Raw genomic sequence first — 18102 nt, 5'->3', positions numbered from 1 at the left:
GCACAATTTATATAAGCGGCACACATTGAAACCCACGTGGAACCAACCCATCTAGGCCCACATAATTGTACAGTCGCGTATGGCGGCCAAACATAAGCCCCCCACCTTGGATTGGATGCTGGGGTCATAAGTCCGGGACCAAACATGGGTCTTGGGACCCCACGTAAGCCCCCAGTTTTCACGGCCCCATAGAGATATTCAAATGGGCTAATTTAGATGGAGCCCACATGGAACCCATGAACAAACCCATATAGGGCCCATATTTACAGCCCATATGGGCCCAATCATAGAATGTTGGCGGAGCCATCAGTGTCTTTAAAAATTTACAGGACTCCAATACCAACCCAACGTTTAAGTAACATTTGCATAGAATGGCCGCGAAAACATAATCCACCTGGTTTTGTAAATGTGGCCAGTTACCTTTGCATTAAGCAGCCAAGTAGCCATTGTATATCATTTAAAATAAATGCTCTTACATTTTAAAATCAGGTAGAAATTAGCCTTTGTACTGAAGTAAAGTCCACACATATACATTTCAGTGGTAAAGGTAAAATATTTTAGAGGCAACCCAGAGTGAGTTTTTCTAAGGGGGGCTGGGAACGTTATTTTAGACCGTTTCCCCTTATTGTTTCCATGGCGGACACTTCATGCTTATCACGTGACACACCACGGCCACAATAACACTATATGACAGTTTGATTGCTGTTTATCTAGTTTTTACCTTTTTTATCTAAAAAAGGCAACGAAAACTTGTCTACCATGCTCATGAACCATCTCGATATTTCGATTCACAAAAATATGTGAATGAGTGTGTTTTGTGTTTTAAAAAAGTTTCCTAACTGATCTTGTGATCGTGATCTGTAACATGAGGGAAAAAAACTGGGGGGTGCTGCAGGCAAGAGTCTGGTCAGTCAGAGGTTACAGAATGTGAATTCATTAATTTATCCCAAAATACAAGTTTATAAGTGGACGGTGAACTGGGAGAAGAAAAGACTAGAGTGAAAATATAATTAACTTACCCGATGTGTATCGGATATGAATAAACACACATCGGACAAATTAAACGTTGGAAATGGATTGTTAGTGTTGCTTACCTAGAAGTTTGTGCTTTACCAAACTCTAAATTTATTATTTTACTCAGTAATTATGTGTATTTAAATGTCTGAAACCTAAAATATACATTATGTGGTTAAGAACCACACTGCATATTTGTGATACACTATAAACAAGCGCATGTGCACGTCTATCTCTGCGCTCAGCGTCAAGCAAAGTTAGTTGAAAGCACAGTCTGAATTTAGTTAGTTATGTGAAGTCACCAAAATTTCTAAACCCCATATGTGGGACCGTACTCCCAGGGTTAAGGAAATAAAAATCCAATATGTGGGACCCAAATGATCAAATGGTTAGTACAATTTCTGTGAAAATGCACAATAGCCCACATACAGACATTGCTAGTTTTTTATCAGTTGAACCCTACATTTGGCACTTGAAAAGACCATATAACCAATCTCACAATCTCACCCCCCAAATATACAATCTCATGGTAGTCTTTCAGGGGTTCCTGGGGAGGGGCGGCATCCAAAGCACGCTCAACTAGTCACTGGGGTTCCTCTGGGATTCAGTTATTGGGGACCCCTCCTCTTCTCCATTATAACACTACATCACTGGGGTCCATCATTACAGGCACATGGCTTCTACTACCATTGCTTGCTGATGACACATAGCTCGAATCTCCTCATTTCAACCAGATGATCCAAACGGTTACTGCACGGAATCTCAGGTGCCTGGCGGACATCTCGGTATGGATGAAAGAATATCACCTACAGCTCAACCTTGGAAAGACTGAGATTCTAGTCTTCCCTGCCAACTCTAAATCTACAGTATGATTTCTCCATCCAGCTAGGCTCTTGTACAATTAACCCAATTCACCTTCCCGGTCAGAAAATCTTGGGGTCCATCTTTGATGACCAGCTGACCTTCAAAGCAGTGTTGGCGAAGTGAAGCATTCCGAACCTGCAAAGCTTTCAACATAATTGTATTGCCAAAAAAGGTGTCACTACGCGAGAGGTTTTTAAAAGTGGTTATGCTGTGGCCTCTAGTGGTCATAAAAATAAATAACACCCTCCAAAGTGTTATGTTCTCTTACAGGGTAGGGTTTCACATGTGGTTCTACAGCTGATTCTTTGTTTCATTATATTTTATATAAATAACGGTCATTGTCAAAGTCATTCATTTGTGCTGGTGTACTGGCACTAATAATTAAATAAATAAAACATAAATTCATAAATTAAATCTATGATCTGTTTATTTTAACTCTGCCTTAGTCCTTAGACTGTAATTTCATGGCCAAAGTTAATTTTTGAAAAATTTTCCATTCAAAAAAAACAAACAAACAAAACAATGCTAAACACATTCATAATCACATATAATGTAAAGGAAACGGGGCTGGAGGTTCGCTTAGTTTGAAACCAGATATTGAAGCAGTTCACGTTGGTGTTTCAAGTGACTCATGGAGCTTCAGAAGTCATAGATCACATGCTTTTCTCAAAACGTAATCAAGCTCCTATACAGTGCTTCAAGTGTGAATGTGTGTTTAGATAAAATGGTTGAAGCTTCAGTGTTGGAACGTAACATCACTACTTCAAAGACCACCATTGCACAAGACAGCTCGATCTTGCAGGTTGTGCATTGACCACAACATCAGAAAGATCAGATCACAAGAATACATTTTCTAAGTGTATTTACGCTATGCTGTTAGAATGAAAAACAGTGGCAGTCCATGCCACGCAGGTACACAGAAGAGCGTACGCTGATGAGTAAGCTTCATATTCCCAAAACGGTGCTACAGTGATGCGGAAAAACACAGAGGAAACAAATTGTTAAAGTCATTACTTTTGTATTCTTCGCGTACAAAAAGTATTCTCGTCACTTCATAAAATTCAGATTGAACCACTGATTGCAGATGGGACTATTCTGCAATGGCTTCCATACTGTTCTGGGCCTTGAACAGTGTTAGTTAGCCAAAATATCTTAAAATGTGTTCTGAAGACGAAACTAAGCTTTTACAGGTTTCGGAACGACATGGGGGTAAGTGATTAATGACGAAAATTTTCATTTTTGGGGTGGAGTATCCCTTTAAATGTAAGGTTTCAATTTTAAAACAACTAAATGTTGTTTCTATGAAAGCAGCAAACTGTAACTAACGTAACTAATTGTGCTTTTTTTCTCCCTTTACTGACTTGTGTAGCAAACTCGCATAATGTAAAAACTGCATACGTGCATAAAGTATTACACTATTATTGTAATAAAATGTTAATAATGTACACTTTGTCAAAATGTAATCAAATCTTTGAGCTCATAATGTAATAAAAATTATTCACATTGAGCAATTTATTACATTTATCAAATCACCAAAAAAATATGTCATAAAGTTATAGGCTTTTTTTTAAACAAAAATATTTGTTTTAACAACATATGAAGATGCACGCGATTTCAATAGTTATGCAGGTTATTTTTAGTATTTCCATTATCATCACCATCATGGTTTATAATACATGAACACGAAGAACGTTTATATTCCCTTTTAGAATTAATTTGTTGTGTACACACAAACAAATTAATTCTAAAAAGAAATACATATTTCTTTTTAGAAATAATTTGTACAAGAATAGATTAAAGTGATACTCAAAATGAAAATTTTGTCAATAATCACTTACCACCAGTCGTTCAAACCCGTAAAAGCTTCGTTCTTCTTCGGAAAACACAATTTAAGATATTTTGGATGAAAACCGGGAGACTTGAGACTGTCCCATAGACTGCCAAGTAAAATACACAAAAAACAATCATTCCTCTCCTCTGTCTCTCCCCTAGTCTCAGCCTCAGACGTCACGCCCACGGACCATTGGTTAAACGTCTGATGCATATGGGACACAAAAGTGGAAACACTTCAGTAGTGTCAAAGTCGTCATCGGATTGGTTGAATTCTACAAGATTTCCGCAAGACGTGTGTGACGTGTTCTTTAACGTTCCGCCTGGAAAAAAAGATACCGTTGCACCAAACCCCTTCACAAAAGAAGAAAACCATCGTCTTTACAACTTCACAACTGTGAAGACCAGCGCTTATCAGGATCAATAAAACGCTGGATTATCAAAAGTATGTGAAATATTTAAAGTTTGCAGCATAGAATCTTTAAAATACATCTGAGAGTTTTACACCACCGGTCTGTTAATGTGGCGACATTTTCCACGCTCCGAAACATGCCGCTGAATGAAACGATCTGTGACTGGTTGTTTGACATGGTGGCCAATTAGCCTCATGGGCGGGACTTGGCCAAATGAAAGCTGCCATGAATTCCAGACCTTCAGGTCTGAAGGTCGGCTACCTGAGACTATCTCTCCCCACATCACCGTAGCGCCATTTTGGAGAATATGAGCTGGATGCAGGCGGCGTACGCTCTTCTGTGTCAGCCGCACCTGTGACAGCCATGCTGTACATATATTTATGCTTTGGTTTGAAAGAAAACAGCGCATCAGTGCAGCGCGGCTGACACAGAAGAGTGTACGCTGCCTGCATTCATCTCATATTCTCCAAAATGGCACTACGGTGATGCAGAGAGGCACCAAAGAAGAGGAAATTGTTGAATTAAAGTCGTTATTTTTGTTGCAGTGACAGACTGTTACAGTGTTATTTGTGTAACTGGTAGTGAAGCTGTTACTCTGTGTTAAACTCACGTAGTAGTTAGTGATGGGTCGTTCTTGAACGATTTGGTCATTTTCGAATGAATATCTAATGTGACTAGGCAAGAAACGAATCATCTGGGGCCGTGATTCCCCAGCAAAACAGGGGAGTACCCCGGACGTTCCCGAACGTCCGTTAGGTCCGCCAGTGACGTCGCTTTAAAACGTTCAGCGGAGGACGTTAGACGGTCAACGGGGGCCCCTACACGCGCGACGTACGGAGGACGTTCGCAGAGGCCCCTTTAGGGGACGTCCGGGGACCCTTTTTTTGTTAGCTGGGTCGTTCAGTCGCGCATGCGCAAAATTCTATGGGTTCTGTACTGGAATTAGTCTAGTAAGTTCCAGGAGCACCTGTTTCAGTCAATGTGGTCTTGAGCCGGAAAGAAAATTGATTAGTTCATCTCTACGAGGTCTTGGGTTTTCCGAGTCGCTCGTTATCACATGACAGAGACCCATAAGAGTTACCAATTGCAGTCTGAGTCAGAAAGAGACTTAATAATAATAATAAACCAATCTTTATTTACCTTTGTTTTAAAACATCAGTGGATGGAAAATAAACCATCATGACAGAAATTCACACATTTATAAACTGTAAGAAGTAAAAAGTAAAAAGCTACAATTTTGAGACCAGAAACACAGTAACTGTAAGAGTAATCACATAATTATATAATAATGATGATAAATGATGACGATAATAATAGAACAATGCAACACGTTTGTAAGGAAGCTTGTAAATTAATGTCTCTATCGATGCTGTACGTCACGTGACAAAAGAAACGAACGATAGGTTAAAGTATTCTTTATACAGTCTATGGTTTAAAATTTATGGGGCTGTCACGTGATGAAGGAACGACTCAAGCCTGGGGGGGTCTTGTCAGATAAGAGGTGAGCTGAGCTAATCATAGAAGACCATGTAAACAATGAATTAATCTTTTTCTGGTTTCTATCTAGCCATTATAGTTTTGTATTGTTTGTAGGGGTGATCAACGTTTGCCGTCGAGTACTAGTTAGGAATTGTTAGGGAAGTAAACACGTAAACATTTTATTATATATTTGATAAAATGAACGAAATGACTCGAAAAAAAAGATTCGTTCCTTTTGCTGCACGAGACTCAGAGGTCCGATGATCCGAAAATTTCCCATCACTAGTAGGAAGGAAACACATCATTAACAAGAAAGCCCCATTTGTGTCGCGGCTGCGGCCGGGTTTTTACAACTGTATATTAATTAATAAAGCAAGATGTGATGATAGCCTATGTAACCTGGCAAATATCTTCATTCACCAACTTGCAACACAGACCGCCTTGCATATGTGGGAGATACGAAAAGGATAAAAATTAGTCAAAAAATAAAAGAGGACTTGAATACCACATAATGGCATGTTTAATCATGCTCTATATTTATTTCAATATACTGTGAACTAATAAGTGTATCATTTTAAAGGCCTAATATAGCCTATTGTAATAATTACTTGTCTACTTTTACTTTTATAATTATTTCGTGATGCTTCTCACGTACTAAACTGCATTTTTTTTTTCTAATTATTTGCGTGCTGGAGGAATGTTTACATCTGTTGCAGAGTGATGTTAACATTTAAACTGCTGGTGAGGAGAAAATGGCACAGCGAAAATAGGGCATACAAAAAAGAATGGAAAGACAACTTCATCCTACCTAGTTTTGTGAATGCAAACCTGATGTGTCTTATCTGCAACGGAGTTGTCACTTTGCAGTGAATATAACACTCTTTTGAACTTTTCAAATTAAAAGCTCTCAACTCAATTCATCTCAAATTAAAACATCACTGCAAAAACATTTTCGGACTTTTATTTTGAAGGCAAAATCACTAAAGATGAAGTGATTGTCAGAACCATAGACTGTATAAGAGACTGTGGCTGTGTTCGAAATGGCATACTTACTGCTTACTGCAGTGTATACTGCCTACTATTTCTTAAAGAATAGTATGTTAAACATAATACAATCATAGACAGTAAAAGAAATGGACACAGCGACCCCATTGGAACTCAATTGAGACATGTGAAGCCCGTTTTTAGCGATTTTTAGAACTTCCGTTTCTGACGCGCAGACTCAAACTAAGCTTGATGACGTCAGCAAACCTGTCTGGACAGATGTAAACCTTTCTCACGTAAGCTGTGCGTGCAAACTGCCATCGCTTAATCTTGCAGAGTTAATAGCGCGATGAGTTTGAGCGGGGGAGTTCTTTGGGTGAGGTTTAGCAGGAGTAAGTATTTCCTGATTAATTATTTTGTTCTATAGTGATTTTAAAATGTAACGCCAGTACGGCCATATCTCTTGACGTCTCGTTGACGTCCCGATGCCTGTGAGCTTCTCCTCCTGTCTGTACGGGGTAATTTTCTCTACTGTGCGACAGAGAGTCGAGTGAGTGGTTATGACGCAATCCGTTAGCACTATTTTTACAAAAACACTGTTTCTACGGGGCCATAAGTAAACATAGGAAGGTAATGGAGCCCTTTATACATTGTCGTGTATCTTTAGAAATAAAATAAGGACAAATGGAGATCTTTAAACGCCTCAGATGTAAAGTTATTCGCTGTCAAAGTGACGCAAAAATGAATGGGAGTCAATGGGATGCTAACGCAAGTGAAGTTCTGCTACAAGATGGCGGGCACGCGGCCGACTTCAACTTCCGGTCGACTTCCTTGCCCCTGAATACAATAAGCAAGAAGTGTTTGTTTAGTAGTGTTGTGATGTGTTGTTGTATGATGAATAATTATTTATTCAGCAGATGTTGTGGTTGTTTTATCTCAAATATATGTACTAACCATTCTTCTTACAAAGGCTTGTTAATTAAGGTTTCTACTAGTAAACAATGCTATATTGCCAAATTGAACTCATTTCATAATTAATGGACTTTACATACTGAGCAGAACTAATAATGATTGTGTAAATAGTAGTTAGGTGGTAGATATTTATATTTCAGTACTGTAGTACATTATAAAACAGTATGCAATAACAAAGTGTTTAATTTATCATACTTAAAAAAAAATATTAAATGAATGCAACTTTATTGGGACAAAAAACTCCCTATACCTATACTGATAACCACCTTTTATTTCCAATTTTCAAATATTTCCTTGAATGCAACTTTATTGGGACAAAATGGGAAAAGGAGTAGCCTAGAACAAGTTTTGGGTAAAGGGTGGCCTCGAACTCGGGTCACTCATGTCAAAATCTTTCATCACGTCTTTTATCCACTGCACTACTGATATTACAAATGAATGGGCATCTTTTGCAGTGCTGTTTATCATAGTCAGGCATTGGTGGGCAGAGTTATGTAAATAGTCTCTGCCAACAAATTATTTATATATTATATTACTTCAATATTTTTATTATTCAATATCTTTAAAATAATCTGTACTGTATAAAGCACTATAGAGATAAAGGTGACGTCATCTGACTTGATCGGAAACGTACTGTAGAGATTAAAGTACAATTTATGTCCTGCTTACGATATTGTTTTTAGATACACAGCAATAGTTTGTATTTTACAGTAACATGTATGTATAAAAGTGTTTTATAATTACCATTCCCCGCCTCCAGTTCACTCATGCATTTGAAGATGAAACATTACATGGAGCGAGGTGTATTCTGGGAAACAGTATCCCATGCAATTTCTCCAGATGCATACATCAAATTTCAGCAAATGTAGCAGGTAATCCGGGCATTCCATGAATACAGAACATTCTCTTACTATTCACAGTATACACGCATCATACTGGAATATATTAGGAGTTGTATGGTAGTATGAACACACGCTTCTGTACGTTGATTTCAGTGTTCTTGAGTTATATTTAAAGTGAAAGTGACGTGACATACAACCCAAGTATGGTGACCCATCTACTCAGAATTGGAGCTGCTCTGCATTTACTGTACCCATCCAAAGTGAACACACAACACCCTGAAACACACACCGGAGCAGTGGGCAGCAATTTATGCTGCAGCGCCCAGGGAGCAGTTGGGGGTTTGGTGCCTTGCTCAAGGGCACCTCAGTCGTGGTATTGCCGGCCCGAGCAGATTTCTCTAACCCACAACCTTAGGGTTAGGAGTCAGGGCCGAAACTCTCTAACCACTAGGCCACGACTTCCCCCGGAAGCAGATTCTGGGTAATATATAGTAAGTCATCCGGGTATTTGATGCATACAGAAAATTTGCACACTATGCACAGCATAACATAACTGGATACATGCAGAAATGGGAAGTAAGAGTAGTATGTATTATGTATGGCATTTCAAACATTTTTTTTTTTTGTGAACTGTAGTACGCCCACATGTATAAAAATATGGACGTCGCCCGTAGTGTCTGTGACATTAGCACCATACAGTATCATGTATGTATAAAAGTGTTTCCGAAGAGCGTTTTTGAAGCCAAAAGTGGGTGGAGGCAGCCGTCGCCATCTTGGCAGCGCGTGACCACACGTCACTCCCGGATAATCGAAAATTGCTGAAGCCATGCCCCCCTAGCTCGATGGCGGTGACAGCAGCGGCAATCTACCTGACACTCAAGTGGCCGCGCCATTAATTATGAAGAACTTTAAGGGTTAATATAATTTAAACGGATGAGTTATAAAAAAATTCACCCCCCTCACAGTTGTCACGAAGGGCAAAGTTAGCTATATAGACTAAAATAATTTTTTGTATCAGGGTGTAAACATGTTTTTTTTCCTGCTGTAAAGTTGGGCATTTTAACATGGGAGTCTATGGGATTGACTCCCTTTTGGAGCCAGCCTCCAGCGGCCAGTCGATGAATTGCAGTTTTAGTCACTTCCGTGTTGGTTTCAAAAGAGGGAGCGGAAGGTTGCCGGTTGTTCAGAACCGGCCGCTATCTGTAAATGCTTTCTGTAAATCAAGAAATACAGCCCATACCTTTACCTTTTCAGTCAAATAACAAGTAGTAGTTTCTCTTGAATGATTTACCCTAAAGCAGAACTGCATCGGATGTAATTGGAAAGGGCAATTATTAAAATGGTCAATAATTAATTCGCAAATTCTTTTTGCTAACCCTAACATTATTCTGTTTCTTCATTAAAATAAAGCCAGATTTGTAAAAACATAGAACTATAAAATAATGTAATACAAATAATGTAATACAAACAGTGTTTCGATGTTTGGAGTGAGAACTAACACAAATGAACACACAAAAGCACTCAAAATCTTTCAGGTCTGAATGAATTTATCATATTCTTCTCACATGCATTAAATGTTTATTTCAGCAAGAATAATATTCTTAATAATGAAGACAGACAGCAATCTCACTCAGTATCAGTCAAATGGTGAAATATAATTTATTAGGCATTTAAAAGCTCTACTAAGAAAACTAACAAAAAGCGGAAAAAGCAAACACATCTACTTTATAGCTTTAAGAATTAACATTATGGATTTTTTCTGCTGATTGCAGAATCAGCAGCAAATAAAACAGAAAACAACAATAAGCTGTTAATAAAATTAGTAATAAGTTTAATCCATCATTACTTGAAGCAAATACAAAAAGTAAACATTGAAATGAATGAGACAGATCTCTCACTTTACTGACTTATTGGAGAAGAAGAGAAGAAAAGTAGCCAGAAGTACATGAGTGTAGTTGAGTGTATAGGCAATCTTGCATATGCATGGAAGAGTAGAAGTGGATGAGCAAGTATTTGTTCTAATGAAAAAGTTAAAATTAATATCAGATTCATGTCTTGACATCTAAGCTACGCAAAAATAGCTTGCTGACAGACGGTCCTTTCACACCAGTCGTATAATTAATATGTGCAGGACTAAAGGAAAGCAAATTCATGAATGTACAACAGAGAGTGCTATATGCGCTGCACTTTCAGTCATCATAAAAGCATCTGCAAAAGGCATAAATGTAAATGCCTCGGATGGCAAAGGTGACTTTCTAACTTTCTAAAAAACTTGCTAATCATGGCTTACTCATTAGTATTTCATGAACACTTTGAACTACATGTTTTATTTACAATAATTGTCAATGCAAGCGTCTGTTGTTACTGAGGTCACTGTATATTGCTGTTGTTCTGTCTTTTTAATTTAGTTTTCTACTGTGAAACAATGGCCCAGGCCAGTGTTGCCACCTTGTGAAACAACTGATTAGAGCAAAACTAATTCAAAGTACATGTAAATTGAGGGCAATGTACTATTCTGTAAAACCGAAGTAGAAATAATCTGGAATCATTGCTCTCGTCTCTGTATTCTTGATAAGCACCAAAGCAAATACAAAAACATGAACAGCTGTTTGAAGACACGAATATACTGTTTTTTCTTCTTAAAAAGCAGGAGTCAGAAACAGAAAGTTGCACAGCGCTGCTGTATTTCAGCATATCCATGAGTGCCACCTACTGTCAGAGAGTGAATGTGCATTTACTGCTGTTTTTTTGCATTGGTCTGACCAGACCATTCTCGTGAAAATCGGACTGAGTTTTTGTTCCGAACAGTCATGTTGGCGTGAAAAAGAATTAACAGATATCAAACCAACACCCTGTCGTGACTGTTAGGGAATTGGTTTCTCCACTGAATGGATCTTCATGTGTATCTTCAGGTGACTTTTAAAAGCAAAACTGGTTCCGCACTGATCACACGTGTGCGGCTTCTTTCTGCTGTGGATCCTCTCATGTTTTTTCAGAGTTGTTAACTGACTGAATCTCTTGTCACAGCGTGAACATAAGGTTTCTTTCCAGTATGAATTTTCTCATGCTGTTTTAAACTGCTAGCTGAAATAAAAGTCTTGTCACACTTAAAGCACATGTACTCTCTCACACCGGTATGAATTTTCTCATGTTGATGTAAACTTTGCAGCAGTGAAAAACTCTTTCCACACACAGAACATGAATGCGGCTTCTCCTTCGTATGAACCGTCAGGTGCTTCTTCAGGTTTGATGCACAGGAAAATGTTTTGTCGCACTGATCACATGCAAACGGCTTCTCTCCAGTGTGGATTCTCATGTGATATTTAAGATTTTTTTTAATTGAGAATCTCTTTTCACACTGTTCACACATGAATGGCTTCTCTCCAGTGTGGATCCTCATGTGAATCTCAAGACTTGGTTTGATTGTGAATCTCTTCCCACACTGATCACATGCATATGGCTTCTCTCCGGTGTGGATTCTCATGTGAAGTTGAAGTCTAGTTTTAATTGAGAATCTCTTTTCACACTGTTCACACATGAATGGCTTTTCTCCGGTGTGGATCCTCGTGTGAATCTTAAGGTACGCTGAACCTGTGAAACTCTTCTCACATTGATCACATGCGTAAGACTTCTCTCCAGTGTGGATTTTCATGTGTCTTTTAAGGTATAATTTTTCTGTGAAACTCTTTCCACATTGATCACACATGAACGGCTTCACTCCTGTATGAAGTGTCAGGTGATGCTCAAGATTATGTTTGTGTGAGAATCTCTTTTCACACTGATCACACATGAACGGTTTCTCTCCAGTGTGGATCTTCATGTGACTCTTAAGGTTCGATGAATTCGTGAAACTCTTCACACATTTATTGCATGGGTATGGTTTCTCTCCAGTGTGGATCCTCATGTGCTGCCTAAGATATATATTTTGTGTGAAACTCTTCCCGCACTTTTCACAGGTGAATGGCTTCTCTCCAGTGTGGATTCTCATGTGTTTTTTAAGGTATAATTTTTCTGTGAAACTCTTCCCACACTGATCGCATATGTGCGGCTTTTCTCCGGTGTGAATTCTCATGTGACGCTCAAGATTATATTTCCTTGAGAAACTTGTTCCACACTGAGTGCAAGCGACTGATTTCTTGGCTCTTCTTTTCTTTAAAAATGTACTGTTAATTCTTGAGTGACTGTTGTTTACTATTGCATGATATTCTTCCTCCACTTCACTCAGATCTTCAGTTTCCTCATTCTCTTCCATCAGCTCTGAAATGAAAAAATAAAAATAAATAAATAGGGCTTCAAAATACCTGCAAAAGAAAACATAAAGCGAACAGACATAAAAGTAAGCCCTGATTTAATAGACAACTGATATAATATAGGATGCTATAATATAGAATAAAGGATAATTTTGATAAAATAAATCCCTGACTCCCTCATGAATGAGGTATATTATTTAATTTTTTAATTAATCATTACTAGCATTTCTTTTTCTTGCAGGATGCTTTTGAAAAATTAATGTTCCCAACACTTGGACCAAAGTGTGCCTTAATCAGGAGTAAGACAAACAGGAATTTAATAATAATAATAATAATAATAATAATAATAATAATAATATTAATTCATTACATTTGTATAGTGCTTTTCTTGAATTAGCTGATTCCGTTCCAGTTTGTTTTGACGTCACACTTACGGCGACTGATAATGTATTTATGACGTGCCAGATGAGCCTTGTGCAGCCTGAGAGAGACTCGTGCAGAAATCAAAACAAATGAGTGCAACAGCACACACAGAAACTTATAGATGCATGCTGTGGTAGGGGGGGAAAAAGGGAGTTTGAAAGATATTTTGTTTATATTTATATGTTTTAGGTTGTTAGGTTTGCAACATTGTAAAATTATTATGATTAATTGCAATTTGTTTTTGTACAATAGTGTACAAACAAGAAACAATAAAAAATAAGTTAAAATTAAGTGACTTTAGACACAATATTAGTTGTTTTTGCTAAATTTCACAAATGAAAATAGTTCCAATCAAAGCCACAGCAGAACTGTTTTGTGTCTTCAAGCAACACGGCAGTGTTTCGTTACTGAATGAATCCACGTTTTTAAACGAATCAAGTGAGTCAATGATTTAGTAACCCATTCACAAAGAAAGTAGCCACTTGGCTTGTTTCTGAATGAATCAGCTGTTTGAACAATTCTGTCGAATAAAGGACTAAAAGAGTCACTCATTCAAACAGTCATTTGCCGCCATCTACTGGTTCGGTTTCATATTTAGAACTATCATTGCATTTTCCCCAACACTTTTTCAAAAACTGGCAGGTCACACTTGCAAAAAAAATTGGACATTGGAACCGGCCAAGAAAATTGCAATCATTGGATCTCTAGTTATAGTACATTAAAGTATGGTAATGTGACTTTTATATATTCAAGGTAAATGTGAAAATCTGTTTCCATTGCTTTTTTGCAAAATATTCATTTATAGAATTGCCTGAAAAACCACCTAATGTGAACATAAAAACTTTTTTTGTTTTTTTGTGGTATGGTTTTGGGGTTTTTGATGTGTTTATGTTTTTCATTTTGTATATTATTAAGGATAATGGAAACACAACTAGTGTACATAGAGGTGAGACACCATCCAACTCAAAACTCAATTCCAACTCATCCAATGCGATTAGGAGACACACTAACATCAATTAGGAGTTGTTTGGATGCCAATTAGGAGACGCTCCAGGTAACCTTAAGTCAGTTGCGTAGGTGAATTTTGAGGGATTACAAATTTAAAGGGGTCATATGATTTCAAGGTTTCAAGTTTTCCTTTCTCTTTGGAGTGTTAAAAGCTATTCATGCATAGATAAGATCTCTAAAGTTGCAAAGACTAAAGTCAAAAAGATATTCTTTATAAGGTAAGACTGGTAAGACTGGCCGCCGCCACCATGTCGTGGAGCTGCTGTGTGTTTTGGTGTAAAAGCGAAACTACTTTGTTTGTCCTTCCAAAAGAGGACACAACTAGAAATCAGTGGTTAAATTGTATAAATTGTTACAACACTGTTCTAGAACTGTTCAACCCAAATATTCAGATGTTTGCAGCGCATTTTACGGAGGACTGTTTCCTGAAGCTGGAGAGTAGCCTACTATGCCGTCTACACACAAAGTCTGTTTCTATAAAGTTGGGCAGTTCCAACTTTGCAAGGACAGTCTGTCGCTTCTGACTCACAGTCTGTAAGTACATTTTCATATTAAAAGAATTTGCCACTGATGATTCAAATGTGACTTTTGAGCAGTGTAGAGTAGCGCTTGTTGTTTGTCTTTTCTCTGATCACAAGATGGTTTTATGTTTACGCGGTGCGATATGCAATGCAAAAAATAAAAATACTGTATAAGTCATTATAATCAGTAATTATGTCCCCACTGGATGCAACAAATGCCTCATTTGTAATGGGTTTTATTGGTTTTGTCTCGTCGCGCTGGGACACGGCATCACAGTATGGTAAGGGGCGTAACATTTCGGTCACACGTTTGAGGCAATCAGCCAATCACAATGCACTGGATAGCTGGCCAATCAGAGCACACCTCGCTTTTCAGAGCTTTGTAAAAATCGACGCGTTTCAGAAAGGCGGGGCATAGAGGAGCAACAATAATGTACAGTATGTGGAAAATAATGTGTTTTTTTAACCTTAAACTGCATGAACACATTACATTACACCAAATACAAAAAATAATGTTCTTTTTAGCAACATCATTGACCACTTTAAGAATCTGTTCAAGATCTGTTGATCCTACATCCTGATATAACATCATATGAAAAACTAAGGTCATCACATTGTATTGGGCATTTAATGTGAACATAATGGCATCTGTTTACTGATTAGACTCAATATAGTTTCTAGTGAGGGTGTTCTGCTGGTCTCTGATTTTCCTACTGAGAGTTAACTGTGAATTTTTACACATCTTTAGCTATCATGGCCAGGTGCAGCCTAAACCATTTGGGTAATGTTATCTTTGGGGAGAAGGTTTGCTGAAGCTCACAGTCGGGGGTTAATTTCCTGTGTTGTCTTTAGATGTTTTGTTTAAGTGATAACTCCTGAGGCTGTGTAATGTAAACATCTTTAAGGACTGCCCACCAAATGCCTATAAAATACAATGCATCACTGCCTTATTTAGACTTTTGATGACTGCAGGGCCACACAGCACATTCTCAATAAAGTTTACAACAATTTCTACCACAATATTCCTATTATTTTTTTAAACATTATAGGCACAAATCCCATGTTTCTGTAGTGAGAAATGTTAAATGAATTTGATCAATGACACATTTATCTAACATAATAGTAACATTTAAAAAATATACAATATTTCTGAAAACTGTAACACCCAGAAACCATTAGATTGCTATGAGTGAGAGACAGAGAGGAGGAGCCCAAAAATAACACCAAACCCTCTATTCAATATTCTGTTTCAGCTGGAGATATGTCACTACACTGAAAATAAAGTCGACAGCAACTTCCGGTCCAAGCGGACTTTAAGAATAACTGTTAAAAACCAACCTGTTTGTTTATCAGTATCTTCTGTGTGTTTCATCTCAGTCTGTGCAGATTTCAGCTCTTCCTGATGCTTTGATGCTCGTCTTCACTTGTAAACTGATGGAGATATTCCAGCATGTATTGGTGAACTGCAGTGGGATGGGCTTCACTGATGATATGATTACAGTGGGAGGAGCTTCACACTGATGATGTGATTACAGTGGGAGGAGCTCACTCTGATTCACTGTGAAAATAAAAGTTTGAGGGACAAGCAGACTTTAAGAATCACTTGTTAAAACCAGCAACTCTGATGCGGATTTTGTGCTTCCAATGAGGATACTTCTGTGGGTTTCAGTCTGAGGCGAATTGTAGCTCACTGATGATCGTCTTGATCTTCTCTGCAGTAAACTGATGGAGGAGCTTCAGCATGTATTGGTGATGGACTGCACTTCACTGATGATATGATTACAGTGGGAGGAGCTTCACACTGATGATGTGATTACAGTGGGAGGAGCTTATCTGATGCTGTGATTGCAGTGGGAGGAGCTTCTCTGATGCTGTGATGCAGTGGGAGCTTCAATGATTTTGTGCTTACAGCTTCTCTGATAGTGATTGCAGAGGGAGGAGCTCACTGATTGATTACTGATGACTTCTCTGATGATTGTGATGGTCTTACAGGGGGATTAAGATGATGTGATTACAGTGGGAGGAGCTTCACTGATGATGTGATTGCAGTGGGAGGAGCTGATCTGCCAAAATCAAAAATGTATCAGTTACTGAGTTTGTTTTTATACTCATTGTAATGCCAATTCTTACAAATATATTGTCTAATGATTCTTTAAATCCCTCCTTTCCACAAGCCCTCTCTGCTCTGATTGGCCAGATAGCGCTATGTGTTGTGATTGGTCTACTGCTTACAGCGGATGTAAGAAGCAAAATGGACCATAATTGAATTTCAGCTCCAGACGCTTCCAAAAGCTCAGTGATTGTACACACTGACAATAAAGATGGTATTGGTTTTGACACATTAGAGAATGATGAAACATTGGAAGAACTAGTTATTCAAGCAAAAACTCAAGGATGACTTTAGCAGGACATTTCTCAATGAAGTTTTTACTGCTGCATTATGACCATTTGCAACAGTTGATGACTGCTAAAAAAAAGGAAAGGAAAGGATGTGATGTGCTTTCTGCTCTGAATTTCGCTCATGCAAGCAGAGGCGTCATGCCCACTCAGATTTATGAGCAAAGTAGATTTTAAAATGCAGCTTCCAAAAGACAAAAATGTTATTTATATTTATTTATTTATAATATATTTATTATTTATAAATATAGAAAAGAATATAATGTCATTTCTGCCAAATATATATATATAAACAACAGTAAAAAAAAAAAAAAAGCATGAACACAGAAATTTGATAACACCCATCTTCATTATCAACTACAGGTAAATAACTTCACTAGCGCACATAATATCTAAATATAGTTTGACTTTCTAATAACTTTATTCATAGTACTAAAGTAATTAAATTACTAACATGTTATAGTTTTATATGAGCTGAAACTGACAGTGAACATAAAATCTTCTTTAAACAGACTATAATGAAGTAAAAAATTTTAATGTTTCTAGTGTTATAAATCTGTTCACATTTATGTTTAGATGTAAAATGTCCCATGTGGCTCAGTACGAAGTTTTTTTTTTTTTTTTTTTTTTTAAATCAGTATGCATTAAAGTGCAGTAAAGTTAGTTTTAGGTTCAGTATTCATAGGATATTCTTTCCCCTGCCCTTGTTCTAGAGAGTTTATAATCTTTCATACTGTAGATACCAATACCACAAATAGTTTTAACAACATGCAACTATTATATATTGATGTGAGACATTCAATCAAAACCGCCAAAAATGCTTTTAAAAATTATTTAAAAAAAATTATTAGGCTATAATTCACCAAAATATTTTTGTTTCAAAGTTTGTCTAGTGTCTTTTTTCCAATACATCTTTCCATATGTACACAGTAGGCCTACAGAAGTGCAGTACTCAAATACCTTACCTCAGTTAGCCTGTCTCTCTTTCTACAAGAAAAGCACTTAATAAAAAAAAAAAATAAATACACTGTAAATCACTATAAGTCCCCCCCCCCACTAAGTTTGTAAGTCAGCAAACATACGAACAGCACTGTACTTGATGAAA

The 18102-nt window shown here is 37.5% G+C and overlaps 1 pseudogene; it reads right to left on the bottom strand.

The window, feature by feature from the left end:
- Positions 1-10028: 10028 nt before the first annotated feature.
- LOC122136757 lies at positions 10029-16131 on the bottom strand (annotated as a pseudogene).
- Between the last annotated feature and the right edge of the window lie 1971 nt (positions 16132-18102).

Source organism: Cyprinus carpio, chromosome B3 (assembly GCF_018340385.1).
Source record: "Cyprinus carpio isolate SPL01 chromosome B3, ASM1834038v1, whole genome shotgun sequence".
Taxonomy (NCBI): domain Eukaryota; kingdom Metazoa; phylum Chordata; class Actinopteri; order Cypriniformes; family Cyprinidae; genus Cyprinus; species Cyprinus carpio.
This window is presented reverse-complemented; position numbering and strand designations above follow the sequence as displayed.